Source organism: Pseudophryne corroboree, chromosome 1, assembly GCF_028390025.1.
Source record: "Pseudophryne corroboree isolate aPseCor3 chromosome 1, aPseCor3.hap2, whole genome shotgun sequence".
Lineage (NCBI taxonomy): Eukaryota > Metazoa > Chordata > Amphibia > Anura > Myobatrachidae > Pseudophryne > Pseudophryne corroboree.
The window spans coordinates 1,024,915,353-1,024,924,708 of record NC_086444.1 but is presented as its reverse complement, the minus strand read 5'-3'; the positions used below and the strand labels follow the sequence as shown (position 1 = coordinate 1,024,924,708).

At 44.3% G+C, this 9,356-nt stretch overlaps 1 pseudogene; it reads right to left on the bottom strand.

Moving 5' to 3' along the window:
- Positions 1–9,236: 9,236 nt before the first annotated feature.
- LOC134935760 (5S ribosomal RNA) lies at positions 9,237–9,356 on the bottom strand (annotated as a pseudogene).

The window sequence follows — 9,356 nt, the reverse complement described above, 5'->3', positions numbered from 1 at the left end:
GTGGGGGCATATATGGCACTGAGGGGGCATATATGGCACTGGGGGGGTACTGAGGGGGATATATGGCACTGCATGTGTACCTGGCACATGGGGGGGGCTATATTTGGCACTGGGGGCACGTGAGCACCTGGCACTGTGGGGGAATATCTGGCACTGGGGGCATATGTGGCACTGGGGGAGGGGGGGGGCTATATTTGGCACTGGGGGCATTTGAGTACCTGGCACCGTGGGGGAATATGTGGCACTGGGGACATATGTGGCACTGGGAGCACAGCCCTAGCAACAAGCACTACCCCCTAGCAACGAGCATGACACCCAGTGCATGAAACTCCTGGCAACGAGCATGACACCCAGTGCATGAAACACCTGGCAACGAGCATGACACCCTGAGCATGAAAACCCCTGGCACCGTGCATGGAACCAAGAGCATGAAACCCCTGGCAACGAGCAGGTAATTTAAAAGTGATTAGAAGCCTTACTGTAGGACTTAATGTGTAATGGGCATTACGGTGTGTGGCATAATGTATCACGGACATTGCGGTGTGTGTCATAATGTGTCACAGGCATTACGATGTGTGGCATACTATATCACGTGCATTGTGGTATGTGGTATAATGTCTCAGGGGCATTGCAGTGTGGCATAATGTATAACGGGCATTGCGGTATGTGTCACAGGTATTATGGTGTATGGTATACTATATCACGGGCATTGTGATATGTGGTATAATGTCTCAGGGTCATTGCAGTGTGTGGCATAATGTATCACGGACATTGCGGTATGTGTCATAATGTGTCGGGCATTACTGTGTGTTGTATACTATATCACGGGCATTGTGGTATGTTGTATAATGTCTCAGGGTCATTGCAGTGTGTGTCATAATGTGTCACAGGCATTGTATGTGCTATAATCTATCGGGCATTGCAGTGTGTAGCATAATGTATAACGGGCATTGTGATTCCTGTCGTCATGTGTCACAGGCATTACGGTGTGTGGCATAATGTGTCACAGGCATTACGGTGTGTGGCATAATGTGTCACAGACATTGTATGTGCTATAATGTATCAGGGGCATTGCAGTGTGTAGCATAATGTATAATGGGCTTTGCGATTCCTGTCGTCATGTGTCACAGGCATTACGGTGTGTGGCATAATGTGTCACAGGCATTACGGTGTGTGGCATAATGTGTCGGGGGCATTATGGTGTGTGCATATTGTGTCATGTGCATTATTGTGCGTGGAATAATGTCTAAGGGCCATTGCAGTATGTGGCATAATGTATACTGGGCATTACTATAAGGAGGAAAAATGACAAATAATGTAAGGGGCATGAATCAAGATTATTTTTCTTTCCAGTGGTGGCTAATGTCTGGGCGTGCAGGTTGCAAAACTGGGGTATAAGGAAGTCTTTTCCTGCAATACCACGCCCCTTTATGCAAAGCCACGCCCATTCCAACGAAGCCACACACCCTTTTTGGCGGGGGGGGGCGCCAAAGAATTTTTTGGCTTGGGGGAGAAAAACTTCTAGTTACGCCACTGCCAGAAAGACTAAGAAATCTCAATATGTATAGTTTGGAGCAGAGAAGGGAAAGGGGGGACATGATAGAAACTTTCAAATATATCAAGGGTTTTAACAAAGTCCAGGAGGGAAACATTCTCCAAATGAAGAGAAGCAATAGGACACGAGGACATGCACTGAGACTGGAGGGGGAAGGTTCAGGGGAAATTTGCGGAAAAATTACTTCACAGAAAGGGTAGTGGACAAGTGGAATAGCCTCCCATCGGAGGTGGTAGAGGATAAGACAGAAGAGCAATTTAAACATGCATGGGATAGACATAAGGATATCCTTACAACGAAATAAGGATCAATTAAGGTTAGAGATAAAAAAAAAAAAAAAGGGGCAGACTAGATGGGCCAAGTGGTTCTTATCTGCCGACAAATTCTATGTTTCTATGTTTAAAGGGGTTATTAATATTTAATCCAAATATTTTTTACAGGGTTTTCCCTGTGTGGTGTAGAGGTATGCTCTCCTGTGCTGCATTTTGTTATATAACTCCAAAAAAATAATGGAGAACAAAAATTTGGAGGATAAAATAGGGAAAGATCAAGAACCACTTCCTCCTACTGCTGCTGCTGCTGTTGCTGGGAGTCGATCGTCATCCCAGAGAGGAAGTCGGAAGACCACTTGTACTACTTCAACTAAGCAAATGACTGTCCAACAGTCCTTTGCGAGGAAGATGAAATATGACAGCAGTCACCCTGTTGCAAAGCGGATAACTGAGGCCCTGACAGCTATGTTGGTGTTATACGTGCATCCGATATCCGCCATTAGTGCAGTGGGACTGCAGTGCCACTCCTAGATGGGCCAGGTGTTTGTGCCGCACATTTGTGTCGCTTAGCTTAGTCATACAGCTACCTCATTGCAACTCTTTTACTTCTTTGCATGATGTGTTGTTTGATGACTAGTTTTTTTAAGTGCCATCCTGCCTGCCACTGCAGTGCCTCTCCTAGATGGGCCAGGTGTTTGTGCTGCACACTTTTGTTGCTTAGCTTAGTCATACAGCTACCTCATTGCACCTCTTTTACTTCTTTGCATAATGTGCTGTTTGGGGACTAGTTTTTTTAAGTGCCACCCTGTCTGCCACTGCAGTGCTACTCCTAAATGGGCCGGGTGTTTGTGCAGCACACTTGTGTCGCTTAGCTTAGTCGTACAGCGACCTCAGTGCAACTTTTAGGCCTAAAAACAATATTGTGAGGTGTGAGGTGTTCTGAATAGACTGGAAATGAGTGGAAATGAATGCTATTGAGGTTAATAATACCGTAGGATCGAAATTACCCCCAAATTCTGTGATTTTAGCCATTGTTGTTTTTTTAAGAAATACAAAACAAAAACCCGAAAGGGTGGTTATGGCAAAACCTATCCAGATCCCACTCACGAGCGGGGATCCAGATCCAAAACCAAAACACAAAACACAAAAAGTGCCCGCTGCACATCTCTATACTCAACGATAAAATTAAGAGGGCTTTAGTACTTAGACAAATTATACAGTACGGTTCGGATGTCATTTGTTTAATAGAGACCAATTTAGTTGGGGCTAAGGTTCTCTCTGTTAAGAAGTTGTAGGTAAGGTGGGCTTACCACTCAACACACACATCTGCTTCCAGAGGGGTGTCTGCAAATATGTATTTCTGAAATGCAAAATCCATTCCATGTCCTTGTTGCTGGTTGCTGTTTACATACCACCCCCTTATTCCCATGATGTGCTTAAAAAGGTAGCTGAGTTTATAGCCCTGCATCCTGATATTCCTGGAACTGGCGTATCTATAATGGGTGCACACGGGCCCCTGGGTCCAGAGGGAGCCCACACCGCACACACTGCACCCATTTCTTCTATACTTACCTTTCCGGCATCCATCGGCGACTGTGTGTGGGCCCCCTCCTCTCCTGTAGCCATCACCGCCGCTGCTAGCGCACTGAGCGCTACAGACTCTGGCACAGTGCCAGAGTCTACAGCGCATGCGCAGGCCTCCGGAAAAATGGCGCAGTGCCCATTTTTCACAGACCTGCGTATGCGCTGTAGACTCTTGCAGTGTGCCAGAGTCTCAGCACTGAGAGCGCTAGCAGCGGCGGTGATGGCTACAGGAGAGGAGGGGGCCCACACACAGAGTCTGCACATAGGTCCCCTCCTCTCTAGAAATGCCACTGATTCCTGGGATATGTAAGGAGATTATCATAATGTTATAAATCCTATCCTAGATCGGCATAACAGGTCCTCCACTTGTCCAGGTCTTAGTGTAGGACAATTCACCACATTGGTAAAGGAAATGGGTTTAATTGATATTTGGATCAATTTTCATGTTTTTCTCTTACCCATTCTGCATTTTCCAGGATTGATTTGTCCCTGGTGACATATGATATATTACCAAGGGTTCGGACAATTAATTATGAAAATAGGGGCATCTCGGACCACTCTCCCTTGATGTTACAAATAGATTTAGGGGTGCAGAGAGGCAAACTTTTTGGAAACTTAACTCATTCTGGCTGACGCATATTGGTATTGGCTCAGAGTTAGAATCCGCATGGCGGGAGTACCTCGAGATAATTACTGGATCGGCCACCACCCCAATACTTTGGGATGCTTACAAGTCCTTTTTGAGGGGTTCCTTAATTTAGCAGGTTGCAAGCCTCAAATCCTTTTATAAGAAGAGGGAGTTTAGAACTAGAGGCCAAATGTAGATCTTCTGAACTCAGTATTTACTGGATGGCCTTGACACTTCCAAAATGATATGGTTCGAGGCAGAGAGACTGTGGTGAGAACGTCTAGTTGAGAAAGTTGAATACCGCTTGCTGTTCACTAGACACTCACAGTATGCTACGGGTGATAGGCCGGGTACTAATTACCTAGCCAGGTTTGCTAGAGCGGAGGGTAATGCTAACACTGTGGTAGAATTACTGGGCAGACACAATGTGGTACACACTCAAACCCCTGACATTGCAGCAGAATGTCTTGATTATTATACACAGTATACACACCTGTATAGCTCAAGATTAACATATAGTACTTTTGAGATTCAAGAGTATTTACAAGCTACAAGCTATGTCAACATTAACACAAGAAGCAAAGGAATTTCTAGACTATCCATTAATGGCTAGTGAGATAGAAATTGCTATTAAATCCTTTCAGGGTGGTTAGGCACCGGATTTAGATGGTATACCTCTTGAGTTGTATAAAAAAACACATGGACGTTTATGTACCCAGACTTCTGAAGCTGTTTAATAATCTGTTTGACCATGGTTCGTTGCCACGATCTATGTCGGAGGCGTTGATTGTGGTGTTGCTAAAACCAGACAAGGATCCTAAGCCAGTCGATTCATATAGACCCATTTCTCTTCTACCTGTAGATAGTAAGATCTTGGCTAAAGTCCTGGCAATTCGGCTGAATTTGGTTATTTCCCAATTGATACATAGGGATCAGACCGGCTTCATGCCGGGTAAATCTACATTGATTAACTTGCGTCGCCTGTTTACGCACCTTCAGGTCTCTCATGGGGACGCCCACACTTTTGTCATAGTCTCATTGGATGCCGCTAAGGCGTTTGACTCAGTGGAGTGGTTGTTTCTGTGGGAGACCATGGACTGCTCCGGGATTGGCCTGGGTTTTGTGCAATAAGTTAAGCTGTTATATTCGGGTCCTGTCTTGAGGATGTCAGTAATGGGTATATATCCACCTCCTTCCCACTGGCCAGAGGCACTAGACAGGGGTGTCCTCTTTCGCCTACTTTGTTTGCCCTGGCCATAAAACCCTTGGCCTGCTTTATAAGGACTAGTCCCAAGATAATGGGGTTTACTAGAGGTTCCAGAACCTATAAAATCGCCTTATACGCAGACGATATCCTTCTCTTTGTGTTACAGTATTATGTGACTATGCCATATATTCTGGATATCATTACTAAGTTTGGTGAATACTTTGGGTTAATAATAAACTGGGGCAAGTCATGTATACTTCCCTATACAGGTCCATGCCCTGCGAATCCTCTTATATCCCTGCCACTGCGTTGGGTAGATTCCTTTAAATATTTAGGGCTCTGGGTTACTAATGAGCCAACCTGCTATGTGGATCTGAATGTCATGCCTCAATTAGAATATTTGTGCTCCCATATAACCATCTCGGAGAAATTACCCCTTACGATTACTGGTAGGGTTAATCTCATAAAAATGACTGCCCAACCTAAGTTACTATAATATATGTTCTGCAGCATCCCCCAACATATATCCCTCAGATGATATTTAAACGCATAAATAGCTTTTTGTCCTCTATTGTCTGGTCTAACACCTTAACTAGGACATGTGATTCTGGAGGGTTAGCTCTTCCTATGTTCAGGTTACATTATTTAGCAGCTCAAATTGCTCATAGGAGTACAAGACGGGACAGGTACAGCTCTACCTATCCTATTGGTAGCTGAGTCTCTGCCTGGCCTCTCGCCCTTAATTTACTATTGAGTGGAAATGTCTCATTAATTCGTATACCGATAGTGAAGCGAGCAATACTGGTTTGGAAACAAGCTGCTGTTACTCATGTAGGGGAGGGTCAGGATCCAGACTCCCCTCTGGAAGGTACTGTACTAAAGAATTTGAGAAACTGCTTACACTGCATTTGCGTGAAGTCTGGGGTATATGGGGCATATTTATGATTGGGCAGATTTACCAGTAGGGGGTTATGAGAACCTTTGAACAGCTAAGGACAGAATTTAACGTTAAAAATACCTATTTTTTTGTTATCTTCAGCTTAGGCACACCTGTATGGCTCAATTAAAAACTACTCCCCTATGTATAAAAGACTTCCCTGTTAAGAGGCTGGTGTCTTCACTTGGTCACAGGCATTTAATCTCCACAGTCTACTCAGCACTGCTAGAATCTCATCATGGAGAGGATTTGGTACATCCTAAGTTGAAATGGGAGGCAGATTTGGGCCACTTAACACAAGAAATATGGGAAGCTGCTTTGGGTAGCCCCGCGTGTCTACTACCATGGTTCGTTTCCAAAAAATGCAGTTGTTTGTACTTCACAGGTGTCACGAACCGGTTTCTCACCTCTGCGGGTTCTGGGATTCATCCGTTGCCAGTGCGGTTGCTCGCGGTGCTGTGCGCCCGTGTGGGGACGCGGCGTGATCAGTGGCACAGGTAATGCAGAGTCTGGGAACTGGGAGTGCGGGGACCAAATGGCCTAAGGCACTGTGGTGTGTCTGCTGTATAGGAGGTGGCCATGTCGGAGACCAAATAGGTAATACAGAGCACTTGTGAAAACACCTGTGGGCAGGTGTAAGCCAATCCCGTGCTTGTGCTGCCTTTAAGTAGGCTGGGATCATGTTACTCTGGGCCAGTGCTTTGTTGTATCAACGCTGTGCTCTAGCTCTGAGCTCTCTCCGTGCATTCCTGTGTGATTCCCGTGGTCCAGATATCGCCTCCGTTCCCAGAGGTCCGTCTGCAGCCTTCACTGCTGAAAGATCCACCGGCTCTCCGCTGTGCTGTCAGTTAATTGCTCACCTACTGGAAACAGTTGAATTCCCAGAGTCTTGCATGAGGTTACCTTGTCGGCCTACCATTCAAAGTTTGGAGGATTCCATTTCCCTCAGCTGTTCGTTTGTTCAACTCTGCATTTAACCCATTCATCACCTTGTCATCTACTACAGTTTCACAGTGATCTCCGGAACCCGCAAGTAACCCTATTCAGTACTTTATATTTGCTATGTTGTCATAACAAGGATAATTCTTCACAGTCTCTAGGTTAACTCTCAAAACTCCATTGCAAATCCTTACAGTTATTTCTTCATGTCTGCATTATCCAGTTAATCACATTCTGCAGTTCAGCATCAAAGCTTGTTTATATTTGGACAATTCAACATTTATTCATCAGCTTGTTTTATATACAGTACCATGAACATTTCTTTTATTTGTCTTTGAGATTTATCCTGCATATTATTTCTGCCATTCCTGCAATACTTCAGTATGATATGATGATTAACAACTTGTCATTTAACTCTTTACTGGAATTGTTAATTTCAATAAATATATGGAATGGAACTTTCTTCGTCCTCCCTGCTTTCTTCATACCCCAGCACCTACACCTGTGGTTGGTCACGGGTTAACGGATTCACAAAAACACCCGGACCTGACAACAGGGTCTATATCAAACTTGAGCTCTTGGTACGGATAGGAGGTAGGTGGGATGCTAAGTGTCCAAAGTGTGATTCATTAGATGGCACATTCTGGCATTTACTATGGGCATGTCCTGTAATTACCTAATTTTGGAAATCAATCATTAGGATTATTACTCTTACTGGGATCCCTATGCATGTATGTACTTTGCTGACAATATTATCGACAAATGTACTCAAAGGTATGTGATTAATTTGTGTACCATGGCAAAGGTATGTGTGGCTAGGCTGCGTATGGCTACCTCTGGCCCCAATACTGGTGCATGGATATCATTGGTCAATGAGGTGGTCGGACATGAAAAGTATGTGTACTTGTCCAGGAAAGCAGAAGCCAAATACCTCAAAACATAGGAAAGATGGCTGACGTCTCCTTATTGCCAATGTCCCGTGACATGAGACAGCTTGATTATCTAAACCATATTATATACTAATGACGTCCAGGGTGTAGTATGTTATGCCAGCTGTCGGTATCCCGGCGCTGGTATCCTGACCACCGGCATGCCAGCACCTTGGCGAGTGAAGAAGAGCCCCTTGCGGGCTCGCTGCACTTGCCACACTGCGGGCACGGTGGTGCACGTATATATTCTCCCTCCAGGGAGGTCATGCACCCCCCAAGATGGAGAATAGTTGTCGGTATGTTGGCTGTTGGGATTCCGGCGCCGGTATACTGAGTGCCGGGTTCCCGACAAGCGGCATATCAAATGCCTCCCGACTACTGTTATCCCCTTTGAGATCACTCCTATAATAATGGTAAACTGTTGGGCAGGTATGTCAGATTCTTAAATATACACTTCAGATTTCGGCCAATATTGTAGCACTATTTGCTGTTGTTTCCTGTATTATCTACTTTTTTCAAAGAAGGGGTTTGTGGGAGCCGCACTGGTCTAGCAACAATTTTTGTACGAAAAGCAATCTGAGTAATGTCCTCTGAGAAACTGAAATTTATGTTATAGAATTGCTTCAGATTAAGGTAACTGTGCATATAGGAAGATAGTATATCTTTTAGGGTGCACTAAATGTAGTTACCATTCAGTGGTGCTCCCATGAGTCAAAAATGTATTGAGAAGAATACCAAATAAGAAAAATGGAAAAAGAAGTAGACTCTTGTTTGGGAGCACTCTTAACTCAGAGGAACTAAGTTGTATACATGTCTTAGGCTGGTAAAATCATGAGTTTAATAAATTCTTGTTAAAATATATAGAATTAACGGAGTTCGAAAAAAAATTTCTGTGTGATTCAAGACTATTGTGCAAAAATATCTATGTCAATTTAATAAGTAATTAGCAAAAATTGCTATAGTATAATGTAAGCCGGAAAAACTTTAGAATTCACAAAAAAGAGGGGAAAAGGGGGGGGAAAAAAGGAAGAACACCTACTAGTCTCAAAGGTGTCTGTCAGATGAATATATGACCATCATTCATACTGCAAAAATCCCAAATGGAAAAAGTAGTTGCAGGGAATTAAATCATGGGTCATATGAATCCGAGTACCCATCTGTGACTTAGGATTGGGCAGCAAAATTTATTTGCAGTACCAGGATGTTCCAAGGTGGTCTCCCATCCGAGTACTGGTCCGGCCCTCCACTGCTTAGCTTCCAAGATCGGAAGAGATTGGGCATCTCCAGTGGGGTATGTCCGCAATT